Raw genomic sequence first — 26652 nt, 5'->3', positions numbered from 1 at the left:
AACACACAATCCATCTACAAGCACCCAAGACAATGCCTGGCACTAGAACTGGGTGCTAAAGGAATGCTTGCTCCTTTGCCCTCCCTCTCTATTCCTTCCTCCTCAGGGTGGGTTCAGGCAAATTCAACAATTTACCCCCTTGCCCCTTCTATGTATGGCTATGCTACAATGTGTTCATTCATTTCTCCATTGATGGATAGTTGGGTCGTTCCCACCTTTTGGCTATTGTGAATAGTGCCACCATGAACATTCATGTACAAGGACTTGTTTGTGTCCCTGTTTTCACTTGTTTCGAGTATATGCCCAGGAGGGGATTCCTGGGGGAATTATAGAGTATTCAGAGCTGAATGAACTGAAAAGTCAGTTATTCCAAATTTGTAGATAGGGAAACTGAGGCCTGGGTAGCTTATCTGCCCTGCTGGGGGTCACGCATGTGTCAGGATGCCACACATGTGTGTGTCTGGAAGCCAAGGGGTCTGAGGCTCTTCTTAGTTCAACCACATGGAAGTCATGACTTCCTGCATCATGTGGGTTCTATGGCGTCAAGCCCAGTGCCCCTTGCACATGAGAGGCACAGAATGTTTATGGAGTGAATGAATGAATGAATGAAAGAAAACATTTAGCCCTAGTTTTTAAAAGTATAACCCACTCTTAAAAGAGAAAATCCCTTATGCCATCTTGGAGGGTCAAAGCATCTTGGGGATTAATTCTACAAGGGTCAGAATAAAATGGGCCCAGCGTCCACCTCCCTTGGAGGAGACAAACTCATCCACAGTGGGATCAGGGGTGCTGTCACTCTGTTCCCTCACCTATCGCTTCCTGGCTGCCTCAGCCTCTCCTCACCACCTCCCTCAGTAGAGCGGTAAAGTGGCTGTGCCTTAGTGAGCCACCATGGCCCAAGGAGAAGGCAGCCAGCCCACCTCTTGGTTGGAGCCTCTCGGGCTCCATACTCATGGCAGAACGCGCTCACACTGGGAGAAGGCAGTGGGCTCCAGCCCACTTGATAGGCCAGCTGTCCCAGTGGGCTCTCATGGTGCCAAGTGGTTCCATTTTGTAGGGCAGGATGTGGCCCCCAGGACTTCATGCCTGTGGGCTATCAGGGTCCTGGGGAAAGGGTTTGTGGTTCCACTTCCAGGCAGACAAGCACAGGCACCTCTGCTGGCAAGAAAGCCTAGTCTGCAGCCAGTGGACGAGGGCCCAGGGATTACGGGGCACAAGCAAGCTCCTTTCTCACCCTTCCACCTCCTCCGTGAGCAGAACTGTCGAAACTTACAGCAGCCACACAACAAGGCTAAAGACACCACTGCTCCTCCACAAACAGGGAGATGTCCCCCACACATGCAAGCCCAGCTGACATTCTAATGGTATCTGGAGCCCACCTGGTGTGGAAAGGACATCTCGAGGTCTCTATCAGCTGTGAGGCGGTAGCCCGGGATCAGATCAGCCCTGCGTGGAATACAAGGGCTTTTGGGCCAGCGTGCTGTCAACCTAAACCCTTCAGGCTCCTCGGCTGACGCCGTCCTGATTCCTCTACCCAGTAGATCTGGTACTTGGACAGACATATACGTGTGACTCTCAAATGCCTGAGTGAAGACAGCTCGCCTGCACACTGAAGTCATCAGTGCCACCTGTAAATGACAGTGCATCTGGGTATTTACTGCGCCTTCCACTTCACACCTCTTTATAGTTCTCCACGGACCCCAGTGAGGGTCCACAGACTTCATGTACTGGCGCTCATGAAGGTGAAGCTCAGGGAGCTGCAACCAGACACTAATTGATGCAGATGAAAGGAAGGACAAGGGCTTGGCATTTATAATTCCCAGGCATCATTCTAGTTCCCATCTGTCCTTGCCTGGCCTTGGCAAACCATCTCACCTCTGTGGGCCTCGGTGCATCTGTGCGGGAAGGAACGGTCTCTGCACCATTCCGTCGATCTGAAGGGCCCTCATCAGTGATCTCCATACACGGGCACAGGTGTACCTCACACCAGATATCTGACAGCAGGCTGTGGCTGACACGCCACCAGGGGATGTGGACTGACTTGTTCTGACACACAGGCTGCCGCGGGCTGGGCCAGTCCCCGTCATGGCTGCACACAGCTAGGGGTGGGCCAGCCTCCAGAGTCCACAGGGCCAGAGCAAGGACAGAGCCCATGTTCCTCCTGGACCAGCCATCAACCTGTCCACCTTTCCTCCTTTGCTTCTGCCACTCCAGAGAGCCTGGGCGAGCCCATGTGCGCCTTCCTGCTTCTTTCTCCCACCTAGAGTTCGTGCATTTTTCCTTCCGTTCAGCCTCTATTTAACCTCTCATCAGCATTACTGCAGTCTCCCTGGGAGCCAGACACTAGGCAGACATGTAGCTCTCCCTGGAGGATCCCATAGCCGAGACGGCCAGGCAGCCTCGCACACAACAAAACATGCTCCTGAAGGTTACATTTGTGGACAAAGATGTGTACCGGGAACAGCGGGCAGCAGAAAGGAATGGTCAAGCCTGCTGGGCGAGGCTGAAGGGAGGATGGGAACTACCTTGGAGGAAATGACCCCTGAACGGGACCCTGGAGGAAGAGAGAGGACAAAAGCCCAAAGAGAGGCCCTGGACAGCTGCTGTACATGAAGACCTGAACTGCAGGTAAGAAGTCACATGGCCCCTGCACCCACTGTCTCCCAACCCAGTCCCAGGCAGCCCCTCCATCCCCCGGCCCACAGTGGCCCTCTCCTTCCCATCTCTACAGATCCATGGCCTGAGCCCCACCATTAGCATTCCATTACACCTGATGCTGATGTTGTACCCTCCAAGGGGTACAACAGATCTCAAAGGGCCCTAGACCTCATCTCCTAGTCCTGATTTCTCCAGCGCCTTCCAGAATCTGGGTTGGACATGGGTCAGCTGCTCCCAAATGATTCAGGGTTCATGTCTTCATCTTAGTGACACAGCTGCCAGGCAAACAGTGCTCCAGGCTGCTTTCCTTCCACCAAGCAGATGGTTCCTCCATACACAGTATGTGGAGTGTCAATGGGGCAGCCAAATTTCCATTTCCCCCCAAGAACTCGTCCTCTACAAAGACATACTGAGCTACTCCTCTTACTTAGAGTAAATTCCTTGAAACGCACAGACAACAAAAGCTAAAATTAAGGTTCTTCTTGATTCAAATATTCAAGAAGGGAGTAGAAACTTTACCTGCAATAAAAATGAGACCTCAGGGGGACAGCTCTCAACCCGAGGCCAACTAAACTGCCACATTGCCAGTGAGGCTCAGCATGGCCCCTGATCCCATGACTGGCCCCACAAGCACACAGCACAGGGGCATCGAATCCACACTTTCCACTCAGGTTTTCTGATTCTGGGAACCTCTGGAACTTTCTATGTCATGACCGACAAACACATCTGATGTAGTCTCTGAAAGGGAGGCAGTTCTGTGGCAGTTTTAAAGGCTACATTTTTGCTCATTTTAAGGGATTTCTTTCCAAATTCACCATCAGGGCCCTTCTCCCATTTTCTTCTCTCGGTCTCAATCCTCTGATCTCAGCATCCTGCCTGCCGTTCAACAGGTGTCCATTCTCAGCATCAATTCAGCAAAACGTTATGAACTCCTACTATGCACAAATGACTATACCTGAGCTGTCCAGCGTGGAAGCTACCAGCCACAGATAGCTACTGGGCATTTGAAATTCGACTAACCAAATGAAGATGAGCTGTGAGTGTAAAACAAACACTGGATTTTGAAGACTTAGTACAAAAAAAAGTTAAATAGAGCATTAATAATTTTTATATGAATTACATGCTGAAATAATATTTTCTATAAACTGGGTTAAATAAAATATATCACTAAGATTCATGAACCTAATTCTTTTTCTTTTTAAAATAGTACTACTAGAAAAAATTTAAAGTGAATATGTGGCTTGCATATTTCTATAGGACAGTGCTGGTCTACACAGTAGAGGATACCAAGAGGAAGAAAATTGGTCCCTCACTCTTTCGGGTACCACAATCGTTTGTGGTCCTGTGGCATTCTGAGTGAAATTAAAAGTCCCCAGAAAGCATTTGTTTTCCAAATAATTATGCACCATCTTCTTGCACCATGTGCTTGGAGAGGATTCCAACATGCCAAGCCTTATAACAAGGCCATATGTTTGGGGCAGGAGGTGGGATCCGAGCCATCATTTTTCTCTGCAGGTGCATCTACAGGTAAAATTCTTCCACAATGGTCTCCAGGTGTGATCAAATCCTTAGTCATGTTGGAATTTTCTCAATCCACCCACGTTACCAGCAATCCCATTCCTTATCTGCAGGGACCCAAGATGGAACAAAGCTGTCACTCAGGCCCTCAGCAGAGAACCAGCAAGCTCAGAGAAATGCTGGAATCTGACCGAGAAAGGAGGAGCTTTTCCCTCCAGGATGTTTGTTTGGGGGGAAGTATTGGTTAGGGGAGTTGTATTATGTGACTAGATATTTGGAAAGGAAAAGAAAGTAAAGGCAAATAGTACAATCTGGGTCCCTTCCAGGTCCCTTCCATGGGTTTCATGTAATCTCACAATCGTTACCATACCCTGGGTATGGGCCCATTTTATAGATGGGAAAACTCAGGCTCAGAGGGTTGAGTGACTTGCCCACAGCACAGTGCAGGTCCCTTTGGCTCCAGAACCACATGTATGCTTCCAAGTGCCCTCACAGAAAGGAAACCACTGTGGGGATGAGGCCTGGCCTAGAAGTCAGGCCACATGTCCTGGATTCAAATTTCACGAGTTGAGTGACTTTGGACAAATGGCTTTCTCTCCCTAAACCTCAATTTTCTTAAAATGAAAATGTAGGTATCGGTGGACAAGACCCGTGTTTACCTTTTTTCAACTCTCACCAACTATAACATTTTGCTTCATGACTAGGATATGAATGTGTGTGCATAAAACTGAAAGAAAATTTGATTGAACAATATTTCACTCCATAGGATGCACATTGGTATTTTCTATTTTTCTACCTAAAGTTTTTTAAGCCAGTAGATTGTGACCCACTAGATTGATCCAATGACCCATAATAGGTTGCCACCTACAGTTTGAAAACACTGCTTTAAATGGTTGATTTCCAAGCGTCTCTCTAGAACTCATATCCTGAGGGTCTGTTACTGTTACTGAAGCCAAACCAGAAATCTGTAAGAATCTTGGTCTCGCATCAGCTTTCTTCCCTTCTCAGTGTGCCTCTGTCCACTCTAATTTCTTTCCCTGCCCCTTGCCTCTTCCAGCCCATCCCTCCTCACACAGACAACGCCAAGAGAACTTAACACGTTTCTCTCCACCCAAAACCACACTGGAATCAGAGAGAGAGACAAGAGGAGCCTGCTGTAGAAAATTTTGCCTCCAGGGGCTGGCCCCGCAGTGCAGTGGTTAAACTTGCACACTCCGCTTCGGTGGCCTGGGGTTTGCTGGTTGGGATCCCAGGTGCAGACCTATACACCACTCATCAAACCATGTTATGGCGGTGTCCCCTATACAAAATAGAGGAGGATTGGCACAGATGCTAGCTCAGGGACAATCTTCCTCAAGCAAAAAGAGGAAGATTGGCAATGGATGTTAACTCAGGGCCAATCTTCCTCACCTAAAAAAAAAAAAGTTGCCTCTGTCTCCATCAACAGATTCCCATTTGTGTGGGCCATTTGCCGGGACATGGAAATCTCTCTACTATAACGGGATGCTTCTCTGTAATAGGCTGTTGTAACAGGCCTTTACAACCCAGTCAGCAGCAAAACACAATTCAGAGCCCTGAAAAGATGAAATCGAAGAAGTTCCCTGATTGTACGTGGTGCCTGTCAGGGAGCCCCTTTGCGCCTTCTGGTTATGAGGCTAAAAAGAGCCTTATGTTAGCCGTCCCTGTCCGGAACTGATTTTTCCTCCTGTCTTGTCCCTGAAGAAGGGAAGACCTTCAGCGGCCTAGGGTGGGGAGCAGGACGTGCTGTAGTCCCATGTGGGGAACAGTGAATCGTGTTGGCCAAGGCAGGCCTTTAAACACAGCCAGGAAGTCTGTCTGGGTGGTTGCAGGGATGGCCTCATTCCTCTCCTGTCTTCCTGCCAAGGGCCTGTGGAAGGTCTCCACACTCAGGTGTTCCGGAAGCTTCTGTGGGCATGAGGCCTCCTCTGCACCCAGGGTCCTTGTCCAAGACCCCTGGGTGGATGTCTCACTGTGCTGAAGTGTGGCACTGGGGAGGCAGGCAGGGAGCACACGCTCGGCCCCAGAGCAGCGAGGGAAACCCCAGAGGGCAGTGAAAGGCGTAGGGGAAGGCCTGAGCCCAGCTGAGGCTCAGCTTTCAGAAGCAGAGGAAGGGGAGTGGCAGCCGCGAGCAGAGGCCAGGGGGCAGACAAGGAATGAAGTGCTACCAAATAGGCACCGTCTCCTCCCCACACAGGGCGTGGGACTGAGTTGCCCTCCACTTCACTTCACACTGTCTTTCATTTCACTTGTCATATTAGATGCTGCTCCATCTTCAGCTTTGGGCTAACTCCTGGGAGTGGTGGCAGGTGGCTCTTGGGGTCCCGTCCAGCCTTCCCTCACAGCTCCTGTGCCTCCTAGGCTGAGTCCATTGGGGGCCGCACATCTGCACCTTGCTGGGGTCTTCAACAGATGCCCAGAGACCACAGTGGGCTGTGAGCCACAGATGGGGGAACTGCTCTGGCCCCCAGAACCTTGCTCTCCAGCCCCAGGTCTCACGGCTTGTGCTTGTTCAGATTCAGACCCAGCACGGCCAAAACCAGCTTCCCAGGACCCTCGTGGCCAGTGCTGAGCCCTCCCACACACTTCTTGGGTTCCTGTGAGCCCAGCACGGGCTCTCCAGCATCAGGACCTGGAGAGTCTGTGGTTTGCGCACCTGGCGGGACACAAGCAGAGATGGTGGCTGCTAGTGAGGGGTATGGTATCTGGGAGCCAGAAAGGGCCTCTGTCACCTCTGTCAACCCCTTTCCTATTGTCCCCCCAAGCCTCCCCAGCTAGCCGATGCCCATAATTTCACAATCAAAGCTTCATTCCTTTGGGGCAAGCCAATCCTGGACTTTAGCCCATATTAAAATGCCCGTCCCTGGGAGTGGTGTCATTAAAATCTTATCACTCATTTACATCTTAGAACGAATGAGTTCATTCAAATTGACTCAGCTGAACTCAAGGGCCTACCTTGTGTCTGGGCCTCTGTTGGGCCTTATGGGGGATGAAAAATGAGAAGACATAGTCCTTGCTTTCAAGGGGCTGCTGTCTAGGCCCCGGGCTCTTTCCTGAGAGGAGGCGTTGCAGAAGAGATGGGAGTGTGCTGGAGAAAGGAGGCGGAGGATGAGGGAGGTTGAGGGAGGGACCCATCCCCCACGCAGGCACCTTCAGCTCTGTGATGCATGCCCGATGGGGCTCATTGCCTCTCTCCCAATAGGATCTGCCTCACCAAAGAAGTCTGTCTCAGGCTAACAGGAGGCGGGAATTCATCCTGCCTGAACCAACATGAAGTGACAAGGAGTAGCACACGTAACGCAGTCCCTAGACCAGAGTTTGGATTCCTGCTCTGCTGTGTATTAGCTGTGACTCTGAGCAAGTGACTTAACCTCTGTGCCTCAGTTTTCTCATCTGTCAAATGGGGAGAATAATAAGAATAATATCTGCCTCCTAGGGCTGTTGTGAGGATTGAAGGAGTTAATGTGAGTACTTAGAACAGTGCCTGGTGGGTAGGAAGTGCTCAGTACACATCAGCTATTAATAGTATCTAACAGTAAATCTCTTCAGGGGAAACTGAGTGCTGACTGTGCAGAACTGGACTCTGGGCTCACTGGAAGGAAAAGTGGTCTGGGATCCTTTACCTCTTTGAATGTCTGGGGTCTTCAGAGACCCCTCCCTGCCCTGGCCAGGGACCCTGCTTGTGTCCACTGGCAGGTTCAGTGACTCTGGCCTTTGTGGGAGGCATCTGAGGGGCCCTGGCTCCCTCTCCAGATCCCCCACTGCTGCCTGAACATGCCTGGCCCATCTCAGCCAGAGGTCATCAGAGGACAAGCCATCAGTTGGTTACTATTTGTCCCAGGGAACCCCTGGTTACACCAGGGACAGGGCGGGTGGCAGGGCTGCCTCTTCTTTCTCTGTGTGCTAGTCTACTCTGAACATTGCTGACAATTCATCTTCTTAGCGAACAACTTGGATCATGTCACCTTGCTCAATCACCTTCAATCAGTCATTAGTTCTTAGTACTAAGTACTTGGTACTTAGTACCACTGCATCCTGAACTTCTCCAAGGGCTCCACACACATTATCTCATTTAATCCTCACACCAACCTCCTGAGGTAGATACCATGATTAGCCTCATTTTACAGATAGGATATTGAGCCACAGAGAGGTTAAGAATCATACTCAAGGGGCCAGCCTCATGGCCGAGTGGTTAAGTTCGTGTGCTCTGCTTTGGCGGCCCAGGGTTTTGAGGATCCTGGGCCGCCATGGATCCTGAGTGCGGACATGGCACCACTCATCAGGCCATGCTGAGGCGGCATGCTGCATGCCACAACTAGAAGAACCCACAACTAAAATATATATAAAACTACATACTGGGGGGGATTTGGGGAGAAAAAGCAGAAAAAAAAGATTGGCAACAGTTGTTAGCTCAGGTGCCAATCTTTAAAAAAAAACCCATACTCAAGGTTACCCAGTAGTTGATGGTGGTGCTGGACCGGAAGCCAGGTCCAGAGCCTGCATCCTATCCACTGTCCCACAGGGGCACACCTACTGTTCTGTCACTCTGGGTCACTCTCTGTTCCCCCAACAGACCATGCATGGCCCTGCCACTCACTTAGTTCTTCTGTGACCTGAAATGCTCTCCTACTCTCCTCACCTCCAGAGTCCCTCTCGTCTGCCACAATGAAGCCCACACGTCAGGGTTCACGTGGAAGCGCTGGAAAGTACCCTACTGCTCAGGCAGACGTCATCTTTCCCTCTTTGCTGCCTTGGAGACACAGGCGAATATTTTATCCACCTTCTTGGATTCTGAGGGCCGGCCTGTGATCTTTGGTCTTCCTGCAGCCACCTGAGCAGATAGGGGACTATTTGTTAAAGGAAGGAATATATGATGTGCAACAGGTTTTAAACTTTGCAACACTTTCATACTTCCCATCTTATTTGATACTCACAACTCTGTGTTGGAGTGGGTATTGTTATCCCCATGGTACAAATAATAATAATAATAGGTACCATTTGTTGAGTGCTTCCTCTGTGTGAGCACTGTGCTAAAGGGTTAACATAGGTTTTTTTCAGTAACTCCTTCCAATTATCCTGAGAAGTAACTATAATTATCCCATTTTCCAGAGGAGAACACTGAGGGTCAGAAATGGTAAGTGAGCTGCCCAGGAGTGTGCCAGAGCTGCCCTGAGTCTCCCAGTGCTGGCTCCTCAGCCTCGGCTCTTTGCTCTTGAGTGCCCACCGTGCTTAGGCCTGGATGAGGTGCCGAGAGGCCCAAATAAGGAGGACGTCTGAGTTCTACGAACAAAGAGGTGAGAAAGCTCTGGTGTGTTCAGTGACAAGGACACTGGATCTCCTAGGAGAAGGCAAATCCTCCAGGCCAAAATGCTGAATACGGTGCTCCTTTAAACCAAGTGGGGGGGACTTGCAGACCCCCTTCCAGGATCTATCTGCATTCTCCATAGGCCATGTTCTTATTCTTGGTACCCTCCCGCTTCTCCGATTTCATGCAGTGATCCGAGCTGTGAGACCCCTCTGAAAGCTGAGATCAGCGGGGCCATCCCTCCGCCCCCATCCCTGGATCCGGGGACTGCTCTGTGGCTGCTGCCTGGTGCTTGCTAATACGGTACCCAGGACCAGTGATTGACAGAGCCCAAGGGGGCCCAAGGGAGCATTTTTCCAGAGTTTTCCTTATTTCTTAATGAATTGCTTTGCTTTCTTTTCCTATTCTACTTCATCTTTTCTGTTCTTTAAAGCTACCATTTACTTTTCAAAAAGGCTAAAAGCAGCAGATTTACATAAATATGTAAATAAATGTGTGTGACCAGCATCAGCATTAACATCCTGATCATCAAGGTTTTGACTGGAACATCCACTGTCAATCAAATGAAACTCTGGCCATGCACAGGCCACAGCGCTAAATAGGGTTGGGAAGAGAGAAGTAATTACAATAAAGGCATAAAGACTTGGTCTGTGCCTTCATTTAGTCTCACAGTCTAACAGGGGAGGAAGAACACGTGCCCAGGAAAATAAGCACGTCCTCCAGAGCCTCCAGTCACCCTGGGTTCCAGGAAGTGAACGATACCGTCTTAAGTCACCCCTGCAGAAGCTGAGAGGAGGGACACATGGCTCTGAGGTTGGGCTGTCCGGGAAACTGGGCCTTGAAGGATGGACAGCATCTAGGGCTGGATAAGTTTTAGGCAGCGAAGGGGCTGGGCAGATGGCCTATCAAATATAGAACAACCACCCCGCCCCAACCTGTTTAAACAAAGGAAGAAAGAGATGAAAACAGAAGATGGGTTCAGCGTATCAAGTGGTTCCATTTTGGTTGGTGTGATAGAGTGATAGAAAGAAACTGTGGGTGTGAACTTGGCAGTGGGCAGGGGGTCAAATTATGGAGCTTCTCCAATGCCAGCCTAGGGAATTGGACCTCATTTGATAGGCAATGGGGAGCAATGGAAGATATTTGGATGCAAGAGCGAGGGGATGAAAACACAATTCACCTGGTGGTGGTGTGCCTGTACCCTCGCTGCGCCAGGTTTGCTAATCACAGAGGGAGGAAATGTGCTTTGAAAAGACTAAAGTCCTAAACCCATTATTCCAATTAATGAGAATTATCTGGGTTGCTGGTTAAGAGAGGATTCCCGCGTCCTGCCCAGACTTAAGGAGCCCGGTTCAGAAAGCAGAGGCCCCGGGGTTTCTAGCGTCCTCATCTCCCCCAGGTGATTCTGATGTACAGAGGTAACAGCGCTTCTCTCTCTGCACTGTGCACGCTGACCAACTGAGGATTCATTAAAATGTGGATTCTGATTCAAGAGGCCTGGGCAGGGGGCCTAAGAGCCTGCATTTCTAATCAGCTTCCCGGAGATGCCCATGCTGCTGGTTCAAGAAATACCACACTTTGAGTAGCAAGGTGATAAAGTTTCATCCTAAACCTAAATAGTTGTTTTCCATCCACCCTGGGAAGCTCTTAGAAAAATACTGTCACCTGGCTACTTCAGCCTAATTAATCAGACTTGGGGGTGGAGCCAGGCCTGGGTATAATTTAAAAGCTCCCCAGGTACATCTAGTGAGCAGAAAGGGTTTGAGATTCCCCATCTCTAAATCTGGAAGGTTCCTCTCTTCCCAAGACCGTCAAGGGTAGTCTCATGATTCAGAGGCGGGGCAGGCGGCAGAAGGGCAGCCAGGCAGTGGAGCAGTGAGGCGGGCAGCCCCAAGCCCTTCCCACCCTTGGCCCTCAGGAAGCTTCACATGGGGTGGGCTGCAGGCATGGGAAGTGACAGGAAAACACCCACGTCCAGACAGCATGTGCTTTTCCCTACAAGTCCCCGGATTTTCTCAGGTCATTAAGGGGAAAGTGAGGCTCAGCATGCAGGAGGCCAGTCACACATCCTGTCTCTGTGCTGATGCGTGAAGCCCCCGGGCCCAGGACCGGGGAGAGGCAAAGTGCGCTCAGCGGCCGGAACTCCACCAGCTGGCTGGTTAGCAACCCCGGAGCAGCTTTCTCCTCGATGTTTGGCTACTTGCCCTAATGCTGGGGTTCGAATCTCTACCACAGAGTTCTTGACCAGGCAGTTACAAGTCGTTTGCAATGACGCCTATAGAATTCCAGGTGCAATTCCGCACTTTCCTGAACCATCAATGTCCCCAGTGAGTAATGCTGAACTGCTCTTGTAGACAAGCAAGGCAGGAAGAATGAAACAAGTTCTCCCTCTGCTTCTGCCCATCCTGAAGGCCCTCACTGGGCTGAGCATTCTCAGTGAGGGGTGTCGAAAAAGAAAAGAGAGTAGAGGATGGAAGGTGAGCGATGGGAGAGCCGGGAGTGGAGAGAGGTTGGGAGTACAAATGCTCAGCGTAACCCTGGGCCTGTCTTTCCAGCCTTCCCGCCCTTCCCTTCCAGAGAGGTTGGCCAGCCAGGCCACTGTGCTGCAGGATGAGGGTTTCCTGCTTGCTTATGAGCTTACCCCAGCCACACAGACTCACCCTCGCCTCTTGTTATCTGGATTGGTCCACCCCCCTTCCCACGGCATCCTGTCAGCTGACCTCATCCAGCCCACCGTGCTCTTTCCTCTCTGAGCTCCCGCAGCAGGCACTGCCCGGGTATTCGTTATCTGTTGGTGCAGCTTCTCTCTGCAGCACTGCTCTCCGTTAGAAATACACTGCAAGCCACATACGCAATTTAAAATTGGCTGGTAGCCACATAGAAAGAGAAACAGGTGAAATTAACTCTAACGCCGTATTTTAACCCAATGTGTCCAAGATAGGATTGTTTCAAGACTTATCGATCATGAGGTATGTTAAACTGGTTTCTTTTTGTACTAAGTCTTCAAACCTAGTATTTTACATTCGTGGCGCGTCTCAGTTTAGAGCAGCCACATTTCAAGTGCTTGATGGGACAGGGAGCTCAGGCTTATTGAATTGGACAGTCTAGGCCATCCACACTTCAAGGACGGGAATCATTTATTAGAGCTCATGGACACACTGGATGTGAGAGCTGGAGGAAGTCTTAGGACCACCTGGTCTGACTGCTTCACCCTGCAGGTGTGGAAACAGCCTCTGCTCACGAGGGGAGTGACTCACTCTCGATCAGAGGACTAGACGTTCTAGCCAGGCCTGAGTTCTAATCTTCGAAAGACGATCCCAACCATCTTTCTGTGTCTCAGTCTGTGTGGTCTCCTCTGTGCAGAAGACTCTGACCCCCTCGCCCACTGTGGGTCCTTGAGAGAGGTGTCGATTGATCCGTACCCAGTGTTACCTTAGAGGCCACTCAGTATCCTGCATTTATCCACTTGGAAGAGACCAGTGCTCTGAATGCTCACACTCAGGCCAGTGCCTCCCTTTACCCCCCAACTCCTCCAGTCCCCGGTCAAAGCTGCGGGAGATAAGGACTCAGGGGGAAGGAATGTCGTCAAACAAGGTGTGATGGCAATCATACAATTCATGGCAGCAGAAGCCATTCTGGGAATCATTAATGCACTGATAATTGCAACAAAGAGGAAACATCCATCCAGTCAGCCCAGGTGCTTGTTTCTCCATCGTGGGTCTACCCCTTCAGCCACGGAACCCCGGGCTGAAATGACAGGAGTGCCGCCTCTGCTTACGACACGTGCTGCATTAATCACCTCCCTCCATCCCCTCTGCAACCTCCTGAATGGTGGCCTCCACTCTGGACACTGGGGGCCCCTAGGCCTCTCTCTGGACAGCCCAGACCCATCAGCCTGCACCCATCAGCTGAGCTGCATGCTGTGCAATGAGCAGCTGTGCTGAGCCCAAACCTGTTGATGCCAGTTGGGTTTGTTGCTATCATTCACAATTTAATTAAATATAATGTAAACGGATGAAACAGGAATATAGTAAGAAAGCAAGCTTAAATTTTAATGCAAACTAAAGTGATAGACTCAAAGGTGAGTCATTAAAAAGATGCTGTTGAATTAGGTGTGGATGAGATAAAATATTGGATAGCAAACCAGACACCTAGAAGGATTTTGCACTCTAATGTACTTTGTATATGTCTTTAAGTTCTTCACTTCAATAAATCCATTCTAGAAACCTCAGAAGACGCCTTATTTATGGGGATGATCTATGAAAGAAGGACAGTGAGAAACCCCAACCACTAGACCCATATGCAAATAAAAGGCCTTGACCGACCTCATGAGATTGGTGAAGAAACGTACATTCCTGTTCTAAGTTAAAGTATTTAAGGTATCCACATACCTTTGGTTTCTGGTTCCTGCTTCAACTGGCTTTTTGGGTTGACTGATTAACTGTAGGTTCTGATTAAGTAGATTAAAGCTGACTGGGTCAAATTTTTGCCCACTGGAGGAAGCCCATTAAGTACAGCTGGTCTCCATTGACCACTGAGGTTGGAGGTGTCCAGGGTCTTGCATTTTAATACGGGGGTCTTGTACTGGTCAGGGACCAGTGAGGACCAGGTAATTCAACAGAGAATTTAATGTGGGGGGGCTCGTCTGGGGAAACTCCTGATTAACAAGAGCAGGAAGCTGGTGGAATACTCAGAGAAGAGATGGTATTAACAGAGTGCTGACTCAGGGCTTTCCCGAAGGTGACAGAACTGTGGTGAGGGTGCCTTGGGGGAGCTGGAGCCAAAGAGAGGACACAGGCACCATGAAGATGCCACCAGATTTAAGAGAAGTGGTGGTGGTGAGGGGTGCTGCCTGGTCTCTCCCTTCCTCCTGCCCTCAACTAGTGTCTCCCATTGGCCAAACCTAGCCAGAAACCCACTGGCAAGGGAGCTGGGGCAATGCAGCTGGCAGGTCAGCCCCTAGGATACAGAGCAGAGAATAAATGCATCTGAGGGCACAGAGGCCCAGGACTGGCCCAGATCTCCCCAAATCTAAAAAGTCCCCACTGAGTGACAGAATGGAATTTAAGACACTTTTAAGGCTGATCATGGAAAAGTGAATATTTGGGGCCAGCACGGGAGAAGGTTGTCATCCTGGTGCCCTACAATTGTCCTATAGAAGTGACTGCCTATTCTGAGGCTGGCCTTAAGGGCAGCTAAGAGGAAAAACCAGGGCCAGAGATATCTTCAGATGTCAAAACGGGAGGTCACAGAAGAGGAGGTAACGAAGAGCTCAGGGAAGTCTTCCCTAGGAGGCAATGCTGGGCTGCACCCCAGCATTTTGATTTTACGGCTTAAGGTTTTCTTTTTTTAAGGCTTTTAAAGTTTCGTAGGTTTCTTGTTGATTATAACCAAAATCCAAATGATGGCTAATTTCAATGGCCACTGCACTCTGTTCTGACTATTGTCCAACGTGCTGTCCCGTATCAGATGCTCTGGACCTGATGGGCAATGTGGTCATGGCAGCCTGGATAGTGATGCTATCATCTGGCTAGAGTCTCTCACTTTTCCCCTCATGTTTTTAGTTCATGTGCAGACCTTTTGGTGACTTCCAAGATGAGACAGCTAATCTTGGGGGTGGTGACATGTCATAGTTGTAGCGTTTGACCAGCATTTAAGAGACTTTGCTGCTGGCAACCACCAGCTATATGTCTTAGGGCAAGTCACTCCACCTCTCTGGGTCCCAGGGCCCTTGTCTATAAAAGGGGGGAGTTGAACTGACGTTATACATTTCAGAGTCATCCCTCTGCCATTAGTCTTCATCACACAGGCTTTTAAATGAAGCTGAAGAAGGAAATGGGTATTAGGAAGAAAGTAGACTGAGACCAGGCAGACCTTGGAGGAAGTTTAAAAAGAATCCCTGAGATGAGATTTTTTTCCCCCTTATGATATGCTTTTTCCCCTAAAAGCAGAATTCTAAGAAATAAATCCTAGTTAATTGAGGGTTCTGGTTACTTGGGGTGCACTTAATCAAGGTTTTACTGCATTTTCAATTGCAGTGAGTTACCCAGCGGTTTGCATATGCACTTACTCCTTAAGTGACTTCTGTTCCCTGACCTCATATCTGTTTCATTAAAATTGAACACTTTGAAACGAAGAAGGGAGCATGGAGCAGAATGGTTCCACCTGGATACAGCTCTGGGGAAACAGCAGTCAAGGTGATGAAAAGCAGCGTCCGACCATGCCCATTCATTAGCTGCCCTGCCTGGGAGGCAGCAATTGTATTTTCAACCACACTTCACAGTGCTTTTCAACCTGGTGAGGCATGTCTAGGTTATTCTTCTCACTCTGGGCAGGTAAACTTCGTGCAAAAGTCTCCCCCAGTTCTCTCCTAGTGACGACCATGATTTAACTTTGGCTGGCTAAGAAACGTAGCAGATTATCACAATGCTCCCAAAATGCTGTGCATTAGACCTCGGGTATTCTTGGGTCTGGAGAAAAATAAGGAGTCCTTGAATTCCCACGGCCACTTTGAGGCATTTCTGCGGCAAGCAGTGGGGTTGCCATTTTATAGAGAGGTGGAGCAGAGGTCAGCAAAAGCCAGAGGTTTGATGGGCAAAGCAGGAGGGGGCAGAGTCAGCTGGGAGGAGGGTCCTGGGGCAGGGCAACCAGGGGGGACCTCAGGAACTGACTATCCGCTGAAGGAAGGAATGAATGACTGGGTCTCGCCAAGCTGTCCTCCTACAGCCCACAGCTGAGGGACAGATGGCTGTCCCCTACCCTTGCTTCCCCCCAACCAGCCAGGTGGGGAAAAGCCCATACCTGCAAGCTGACGAACAGCTGGGAAGCCCTTATGCAGAACCCAGCACTGCACAGAGAGCCATATCTCAATCAGGCAGGCGGGCTGCAGTCAAGGCAATCACCCGTCTCTCCTCAAAGCTGCCCTTTCTCCTGGAAACTTCTGTCGCTGTCCCATAGAACCCGTAGCTCTGCCTTTATCTGGGGCTTGGGTCCCTGGTCCCATACATGCTCTCCCACCCCTTGCATAGACGTTCCTTTTAATTCAGGCAGGTAAACACAGTTACATTCTTTTAGCAGGAAAGAGAAAAAGGAGAAAGTGCCCATTGTGAACGTATGATTAGAAAACCAAAAAATAGGAGGCAATTTGGTTTCTCAAGAGAGTAAAAGCAAGAGAGAGAGGAAACTGAATCACAGGCCCGATCTCTTAAAGACAGGTCACAAGCTGAGATGTGACTTTTCATGAGAGCTCTGAAATGCTAAGTTCTCTGACTGCAAATGCACTTTCTGGGCAGGGCACTCAGACGGAAAGGAAATGGGGCTCCTGATGACATCAGGGCGGCCACAGATTGCTTCCTGGGCTCTGGCATGACTTGATCCTTATTTTTTTCTTTCCTTTTAAAATAATTATCAGGATGTGACAACATTTGACAGGAAGACGGCAAAGATGGAGGGCAGGGGGCTAGCTGGATATCAGGTTGTTAGAGGGGCTGAGGGCACTGCTCCAACCGTCAGGGAAGGGGGTGAGTGGGGAAGGGACAGTTGACAAGATGCTTTCACCTGAGGTCAAAAGTCTGAATCTCAACGTGATCGCGAAGCTTACGAATAAACATTGTCCCATCTCGTGTGGCGTTTAGGAGCAATGGGTGAGCAGAGAGCAAGGAGTACGGTGAACCAATTCAACTCAATGATCCTGCCGCCCAGGATGTGCTTTTTGGCAGTTATCAAAGTCTGTGTGGGGTCTAAGTAATTTTTCCCCACTGGATTGTAAATCCCTCCAGGGCAGTCTAAGTTTGATTTACCCCTGTATCCTTGCCGCCATCACCACCGTTGTTACTACTACCATTACCACTATGGCTTCCACCACTCCTATGGGGGCACGGTCAGCAAATACACAGAATAAATGGAAAGGAGCCTCCTTCTGGAGTGTCTGTCCAGCCCTTGATGACCCTTTTTCCCTGAAAACTGGCTCTTCTCTCACCTCAGAGGGTTTCCCTGGTTATTAAGGAAACTTACCCACTGACCATAGCTGATTGGATCAAAGGCAGGTAACTGACTTCAGCCAGACTAGCCCCAGACTTTCTCTACATGTTGCTAGACTGATGTCCATATAAATATGGATCTTGTATGACCGGCTTCTATCATATGCAGGGGAAATCAAAGAGAGCTGATCTATAGAGCGGAAAGGATCAATCAGTTGTGTAGAGAAAAGCCAAGATGAGATAGCATATGGCCCCAGAAAGATAGATATTGAGGAAGTAATTGGTTGCTGATGGCTTCCCTGAGTCCAGCCTTTCATGAGGTCTGGCTGTAGTGTTTTCTCTGCTTTTAAGGCCCATGACATATTGATATACCCCTTTATCCTTATAACAAATGGCATTTTTCAGTTTAAACCAGCTTGAGATTTTTTTTTTTCACTTGCAACCAAAACTTAACTAGAACAAGGTTACCTCCCTGCCCCTCTCAGCAGGCATTACTGATCAATCACAGTAGTCTTCCTGCTGAGCCTCAGAATCCTTCATCTGTTAATCATCACCCATTGAGCCAAGTGAGTAGACATGTTAAAATAGTAGACAAGATAAAAATCTACTGGCAAAAACGAACAAACCCCACAAACTACTGGCCAGCCCAGAGTCTACGATGGGCTACAGTACCGAAGGGTACAGGAGGAGGACACGAGAGGGAGCGATCCATTCTGACGGGGCCTTCTGAGCACAAACTGGAACACTGGGTGCTATTTTACCAGCAGAGATGGACAGGATGCACTTGGCGTGAGGGATGACAGGGGAGCCTCTGTGGGCCAGCCACTCTATGGTAGATGGATCAATACCCACTTAGGGTCTTTCTAATCACATTTTACCAAGCTGTCTCTGGGTCTCAGAATACCTTTTTTGTTTCTGTTGTTGTTCAGGATGCTCTAGAAAGATCCACTTAGAAAAGGGATACTAACCAAAGCCCAGAGTTGGCCTGAGCCAGAGCTGGGATGCCTGTTCTTCCACTGTTTCCCAGCTCCTGTGGGACTTCGATGGTCTTGGCTTCCAGGCCGGGCTTTGTCACCAGTGCACCCTTTCCAGTGAGTCTTGCGTTTTGTCTTCCCAGAATCCAATCCATCTTTTCGGGCCACAGCTTCTGATTTCCTTTTGTGGATTCGCGACTCTAGTCCACGTCGAGTGGGAAGGAGTCCGCATCTGGTTCCAGGGTGAAGCATGTGACCAGACATAAGCCAATCACGAGTTCCATGCTCTGGCTACAGGGATTGGTTCAGAGATGGACATGTGACTTAAGACAGCCAATCAGGCTCAGTCAGAGCCAGATCTAAGGCTCTAACAACCAGCAAGAGGTGCTCTCTTTTTCTCCGGGACTTCAACTGGAGAGGCTGTGAGGCTGCGTGTCCCTGCTGCTACCATCTTGCCTTGCAGACCTGAGAATGAAGCCATTTCGTGTGGGAAGTAGAGCCAGGAGACAGAGAAACCCGCATCCGAGTTTGCTGAGCCTGGGTAGAGGGGTCTGTGAATCGGACCCTACTCACGGTCATTGCATTACATACCCAGTACATATTCTGGTTTGCTTCAGCCAGGTTAAGTTGGGTTTTCTCTCATTTACAGCCAAAAAAGTCCTGTTACACTCTGCCTCCGTTACCACGTCAATAAAATGGGATTAACAACAGCTATTCTTCGCATAGGACTGCTGCCAGGAATAACTGAGGGCCTATAAAATGCTTTATTACTTACCAAGCAGGCCCTAGGGGTAAATGATAACACTACTCCAATAAGTGGTTTTAGGATGGGGCACTGCGTATTCTCCAAAGAAAAATAAAGGTGAAGTTTGTCTCATCTTTCACACCATCTATCCTAGCACAATGCCTGGCACAGAATAATGCTCAATCAATAACGGTCAGGTGTCCAAAGTTGTTGAAAGAAACACCTGCAGTGCCTCACCACTGGCCCTCCCTGCTCTTCCTGGTCCCTCCACTCAGGGTGAAGCCTGCCCAAGGAGCTCCAGCTGTAGAGAGAATTGAAGTGGACTTCCACTCTGCCTCTGGTTTTATATTAAACTTTGCAAGCGCCCAGCACTCTCTCTCCCCTCATAAACACCTTTGAAAACCCCCAGGCCTACCTGTTCTACTAGGGGGGTGGGGGAGGTTGCAGGTGACAGATCTGAGGGACCGGGCAGGTTTGGAGATTAACTGCAATTCCTGAAAATGAACTGGCAGGGTCTGGCCCCCACCAGCCCCTCCTGCTAGCTGCCTGGGGGGCGGGTAAAGCAGCCCCAGCTGGGTTCTGAGTCAGCCCCTCTGATAAGGAGCCTGGTCATCACCATTGGATCTCAGGCAGCTGGCAGCCTTTCCCCTCCCACCAGGACAGGTACAACTGCTCCGTTAATGGCCTCAGTGGTCCAAATATCATTCATCACTTAAGACACACCCAATAAAAGGCTAAAGGTGCCCCCTCCTATACTTACTTCTGAACACAATTCACTGTGAAATTATTTGTGTCTCCTTTAAGCTGCTGTGCTGTAACCTTCTCAGATTCCTCCTTCGAAGCCGGAGCCCAGAGCCACTCCCGGGATGGGGCACCTGCACCCCCCATTTCTTTAGCAACAGGAAACCATTCCGTTGCGATTCCCTTCTCTCTTCTCCCATCAGCACCGCCCCCCCATCCTGGACATTTTGTTTGGGGCAGTTGGATGCGTTTGCCCAGGTTTTTCTCATCAAGTGCTCCCTTTTCGACTTTTCCTCCATCGTCAGCAGATTAGGGTAGGAAATAATTTACGTGGAAGTAGGTGATTCCACAGTTCATCCTGCATGCTTGACAATTAACTAAATAAACTGCTTGGGGTCACTCGGAGTAACAATTCACAGACTTCCCTGTGACAGGCAAAAGTTAAACCCCTCGGCGTTGCGGGACCTCCCCACGGGCGGGCAAGGAGGAGGCTGGTTCTGGGGGAGGGAAATTCTAGGCATCTTATTATTCACCCGCTCCCTTTCCAGTTCTGACCTTAAGAGAACTCTTAACCTTCCTCCTCCAGCTTGCTAATGGGGAAATAAATCTTGGGAGAGTATCTTAAATTCTTTTTTATCACAGACTGTATCACCGAGATAATAAGACCAGCCTTCGGAGTAACCATTAAGCCACAGAAGGTGTGGTCATCATTTATGATTTTTTTAGCCTTAATTGCTAGACAGACACTTTAAGTGGGAAGTCTGTCTAATGAGCCCAGTCATTAAAACATCAAAAACTGTTATCTGGGGTTTCTATTTTAGTTAGACATTACATTATTTTAATAAGGGGGCTGCATTTCTTGTCACACGGTTTGGTAATGGAGGTTGGAGCAACCCCCTGGGGACTGAGGGAGGGGGAGGCAGCTCCCGCCTTTGCAAAACAAGATCGCAAATCAAGCCAGAGCCCTGGAGGGGGATGCAGATGAGCAAGTCTGGGAACCTGAGTGGAGGAGGGCCCTGCCCATGGGGGCGGTGGGGGACTGGAGCGGCTACCCCCAACGGGGAAGGCAGGTTGAGGGGTGTTGTGGCCTCATGGGACATCATTTCGGAGTTTTCTGATCTGTTGCCACACCTCTGTGCGTGGCGTCCTTGGCCTGGAAGGTCCTCCCCTGTTGGACTCCTCCTTGCTGCCTGGGCTGGCGGTGGGCCCAGCCCGGTCCCTGGCCTCCCAGAGCCTCCCCTCTCCATCTGAGCCCTGTTTCCTCCTCCTCTGACCTCCTCCAACCAGCATTCTCAGAGCTGTCTCTGCAGCCCCCGATTCTCCCCTGGACCTTCTCAGACTGAGTGCTCAAGATTTTCACAATCAAAAAAAATAAAAAAAAATAAAAATAAAAGATTTTCACAATCATTCTCGGCTACTTTTTATTGATCTGGACCAGCACCATCCAAGAGAAATATAGTGTGAGCCACAAATGCGGGCCACATGCACCATTTTAAATTTTCTAGTAGCCACGTTTAAAAAGTAAAAATAAACAGGTAATTTTAACAACATATTTTATTTAAAGTAATATATCTGAAATATTATCATGTCAACATGTAAACATGTATTTTTTAAATGGTTAAAGAGCTATTTTACATTCTTCCTTTCCTACTATGTATTCCACTTACAGCACATCTCAGTTTGGACTAGCCACAGTTCAAGAGCCACACATGCGTAGAGGCTACCACACTGGACAGAACGCGGGTAAGCTGTGATTTTCCAAGTAGCCGTTGCTGAGCACTTACTCTGCGCCAGGCACTGTTCTAAGTAGTTTACATACATTAATTCACTAAACACTCACAACAACCCCACCGAGTAGATAATACTATTCTGCCCATTTTACAGATGAGGAAGCTGAGGCAGAGAGAGATTAAGTAACTTCTTCCATCACGGAGCTTATGAGTGTTGCCACCGAAATGGGGCATGTTGTAGATGGGGGCTCAGCATATATTTGATGCCTAACCATCAGCCCCTCACTCATTCTAAATTCAGCTGAGCCCTAGACGACCTGGCAAATGTGCTGACCAATTCCCCACCAGACCAAGCCACCGCGGAGCAGCTGGTTCCCTCCCTCTGCGTGGCTGACAACCCCGGCCATGGAAGCCCCCGGTGACCACCAGCTGCACGTGTTGGGCATATTTCTAACACCAGGAAATCCTCCTCAAATAGGAAACTTGCCAATGTGTAGTCTTTCTTTTGAAAAAAGAAAAAAACCAAGAGGTTAGCCTTAAAAAGAGAGCATTTAAAAAAACAATTTCTTTAGAAAGAGGAAGCTTCTGCCACTGACAACTTCTGACATTGAAGCATTGAAGAAGAACATCCTGGAACCCACTGTCAAAGAGTAGGAGGGCAAAAGATAGCAACAGGAAGCTGTTCCTGCACTTATTATCACCTACCATCAAAATGATGTCATTAACAGGAAGGGTACACACACTCCAGCCCAGTAGACGCTCAATAAATACTGGCTGAAACAACCAGCTAACCTAGTCTTCTTGGAGAAGGTAGACAGGGCTTGATAGAAAAAGTCATCCATGGTAACTATTTCACCCCAGACACAACTGAGAATGGTTATCAAAACCAGGCAAATAGCAGGGGATGACCAAGGCAGACAGAGGTTTGCATCAAAGGAGACCCATGTCTTGGGGCTGGCCCCGTGGCCGAGTGGTTGGGTTTGCGCGCTCCGCTGCAGGCGGCCCGGTGTTTCGTTGGTTCGAATCCTGGGCGCGGACATGGCATTGCTCGTCAGGCCACGCTGAGGCAGCGTCCCACATGCCACAACTAGAAGAACCCACAAGGAAGAATACACAACTATGTACCTGGGGGCTTTGGGGAGAAAAAGGAAAAAATAAAAATCTTTAAAAAAAAAAAAAAAGACAAAGGAGACCCATGTCTCTGGTGGAGGATGAAGGTGGGAAGGGAAAAAACTTGAAGGTCCATGGCTACATCGCACTTGTATCTCACACTGGCAACCATTCTCACTAGATTTGCAAAAATACATACGAAAAGTGGGGCAGGTGGAGAAGGGGTGCCAGCCTTTCAAATGGGGGTCATAATTCACAGGACCTTTGTTTGATTCTAAATTTTATCAGAATCCAATTCAACTGATTAAATTTATAAAGAAGAAAGGCAGGGAAGGCAAATATAAGACAGGGAAGACCTGGTCGTAGGTAAATACAGTAGAAGAAAATGCTGGGGTCCTAGTGGGCCATAGACCAGCTCAAGACTTCCAAAGGTCAGAAAAGCACATTCCCAGAAAGAGGAATGAGATGTCCAATCTGGTCCCCCCAGGAGGGCAAAGATTCAGAGAAAAACAGCAAAGACATCACCTGCAACCGCGGTTTCTGGCAAAGATGAAAGGATCACAGATTACGGAGTGAGAGAAAACTGAGGGACAAGTTAACATTGGCCTGCTGGATGCAGAAATTTCTGACCTAGAGCAGCATGTGGGTCACAGCATAGGAAAGAGTCACACAACCGGGTTTGAATTCAGCCCAAACAACTCCCTTGTTCTGTGGTCTTTACTTTTCAGAATCTTCCTTCCTTTATCCATAAAACAGGGATAATGACAGGTGCTTTGACAAGTTGGACAAATTGGTAAAAACATATGTAAAGTGGAGTTACCATATGACAGCAATTCTGCTCCTAGATCTAGACATAAGAGAAATGAAAACATTTGTCCACACAAAAACCTGTGCATGAATGTTCATAGCAGCATTATTCATAAAAGCCAAAAAGTGGAAACAACCCAAACGCCCATCAACTGATGACTGAATAACAAAATGTGATAGCTCCATACAGTGGAGTATTATTGGGCGCTGAAAAGGAATGAAGTACTGATACTTGCCACAGCATGGACGAACCCTGAAAACATCAGGCTGGGTGAAAGAAGCTGGTCACAAAGGACCACATGTTCTATGAGTCCATTTTTGTGAAATATCCAGAATTGGCAAATCTATTGAGCTGGAAAGCAGATTAGTGGTTGCCAGAGACTGTAGGGGGAGATGGAAACTGGTTGCTAATAGGGTTACTTTCTAAGGTGATGAATATGTTCTGAAAATGATTATGGTGATGGTTGCACAACTCTGTGAATACACTAAGAACTTTGAATTGTACACTTTTAATGGCTGAATTGCATTGTATGTGAATTTAATTCAATAAAGACACACACATATATAAAATCCAGCCAGTGGCTGGCATATAAAAGAAGGAACATGCTGATTGTTAGTGGTGATAGATCCTGTCTCCTTATTTATTTGCTGTGAGGACACAGAGAAGCAAGTAAGATGGGGACCCAAACACCCCCCTAAGTAGGTCTTCCAACTGAGTGGCCTGATCCCCACGTGGGACGGGAAGGGGTGTGAAGAGCAGGGAGTGGGCCCAGCAGGTGTGTGTGCTTGTGCAATGCCAGGGCACACCTGTGGTGCCTCCCGGGCCTTGGGCAGGCAAGCTCCGCAGCGCCAGGCAGCCAGGGGTGGGGTTTGTATAAGGAGAGCCCCCGCCCAGCTGTCTTGGGATAATTCAGCCTTGACCTCTGCTTAAGCTACACGCCACAGTGCTTGCCTTGGCTGGCAACACATTGATAAGTGTCTCTGTGGCTGTGCAGAGATGTGTCCCCACAGGGTGGCTCGCTCCTACAGGGCTGAACCCTGTCCAGAAGGTTTGCAAAGGCTGGATTGCCCCCATCCCCTGCATCTCTGTCCTCTCCTCAGAAGACAAGCCCTCCTTCTGGCCCCAATTGTGCTGATGTGGGAAGAATCTGGAATGGGATTTAGGATATGGGTGACCTTGGTTCCCATGTCCACGCAGACCTTTACATAGCACCCTGATAGCGGGCCCGTGGGAAGGGGGAGCTCAGTGTTGTTTATCTTCATCACCCTGCACATGGGGCCTGAGAGACTTTGATGGAACTGAAGCCCACTCTCTAACCTCCTCTACAAAGCCAGGAGCTTGGCAAAGAATCTTAATGCTTCTCAACAGAGGTGCTATTGCATCTTGGGTGCCACAATTTGAGGGCCTTTGGGACTGTGCTGGGCCTTGCAGGACACTTAGTGTCCATGGCCCTCGCCCACTTAATACCAGTAGTGCCCCCCAGTGCACTGGGGACAACCCCAAACAAGCCCCCTGTACCCACTTTCCAGATGCCCCTTGAGGTGCTATTTTCCCTGGTATTCTCCAAGGCTTCATCCAGCCCAGATGAGCGGTGTGCTGGTAAAAGTTTAACAACTGGCTCTCCAGAAAAAGGGGAAAAGGCCATGGGGTGGACACAGTGCCGATTTCCATGGCATACATCCTCCCACCACGGCTGATTTCAGGGAGGGCTGTGTTGAACAACTGGTTCACAAAATTCCTAATATTGAACGGCTGGCTACAGCGCTCACAAGCTGGTACAGGTTGGCCCCAGCACACCACTACCTGACACAGTATGTCTTATGTATAGTTCTAAATGCTAATTTAAAAGGTGCATGAATTAAGAACCCAATTGGAATATGCTTTCTGTGGTTGTATTTCAGAACCAAATACTACTACGCCTCATAGCATCCTGTGACCCGGACCAGGCTATGGAAAAACAAAGAGTGTTTCACCGAATGACATGGTTCATACCACCTGGGTACAGGGTGGGGAGGGGGCAGCAGGAAGCTGCTGCTCCTCGCCCTCCACCCAGGCTTTGGTGACAGTCCCCGCGCACACTGTGAGAGACGGAAGGATTCCAGCTCAGCTCCTCCCTCCTGGCCTTGCCCTCCCAGCAGCTTGAATCGTCTCCTCTTCCCAGCATCTCACCTTCAGAAAGCACTGACCAGCTCCTTCATCCCCAGCTGGTACAGATTTAACGTGTGCCTCCTGCCAGGGCAACTCGCATTTCCAAAAGGGGCAAAAGGAAGAGGGCAATACTTAAACCACAGAACCCCAGACAGGGCGCTGGCTGGCACGGCAGCCCTGCACCGGTCAGCAGGGCACAGATGGCAGCTGTAATAAGAAACAAGGGGCATATACCCTGTTGTAGTGAGGGAGGGTGAGCGGAGCGGGTGGGAAGACGGTACGAGAAAGAAACTGAAGACCCTAAAGGAGAGATATATGGAGGTCTATCCCCCAGGTTGGGCGTGGGGAGTCCAAGGAGGGGCAGGTGGGAAGGTGCCCAAGGGGCAGGAGGTCCCGGGGGTAATGGATTTGTTCAGCATCCTGATCGTGGGGCTGCTTTCACTAGCAAACCTATCCAACTGCACACTTGAAACGTGGGCAGTTTATTGTGTATCAATTATTCCTCAATAAAGCTGCAAAATATATCCCCCAGGCAAACTGTGGGCATGGGTATTTGGCTCCAGAGACCCAGCAGCTTGGAACACACCATCCTGGCATGAGGAAGAACCAGGGAAGAGGGATCTGGAGCAGGGTAGGGGTAGGGGGACGGGGATGGGGGACGGGCCCTCTCTGCTTCCAACCTCCAATGTGCATGGATTGCAGAAGCCCAGGGAGGAGGAGAGGAAATGGTTACATAAGCGGGCTCAGCAAGCATCAGACTGCCCGGAATTGTCTGTTTGCAAGGATGAAGGTGATATAATTGGAATCAGAGCCTCAGCTGAACCAGGAAATGAGTGGAGATTTAAATACCAGGATGCAAAGTTTACCAAAGGGATAGGAGAGGCGGGGAGGAGAGGTGGAGAATGTGAGGTGGAAGCT

General features: G+C 49.3%; 1 protein-coding gene across 10 annotated transcripts in view; it reads right to left on the bottom strand.

Annotated features, from left to right (window-relative positions):
* Positions 1-26652, bottom strand: part of ZBTB7C (zinc finger and BTB domain containing 7C) — a 353239-nt gene that overhangs the window by 46046 nt on the left and 280541 nt on the right. The window lies entirely within an intron of this gene.

Source organism: Equus asinus, chromosome 7 (genome assembly GCF_041296235.1).
Source record: "Equus asinus isolate D_3611 breed Donkey chromosome 7, EquAss-T2T_v2, whole genome shotgun sequence".
Classification (NCBI taxonomy): Eukaryota; Metazoa; Chordata; class Mammalia; order Perissodactyla; family Equidae; genus Equus; species Equus asinus.
This window is presented reverse-complemented; position numbering and strand designations above follow the sequence as displayed.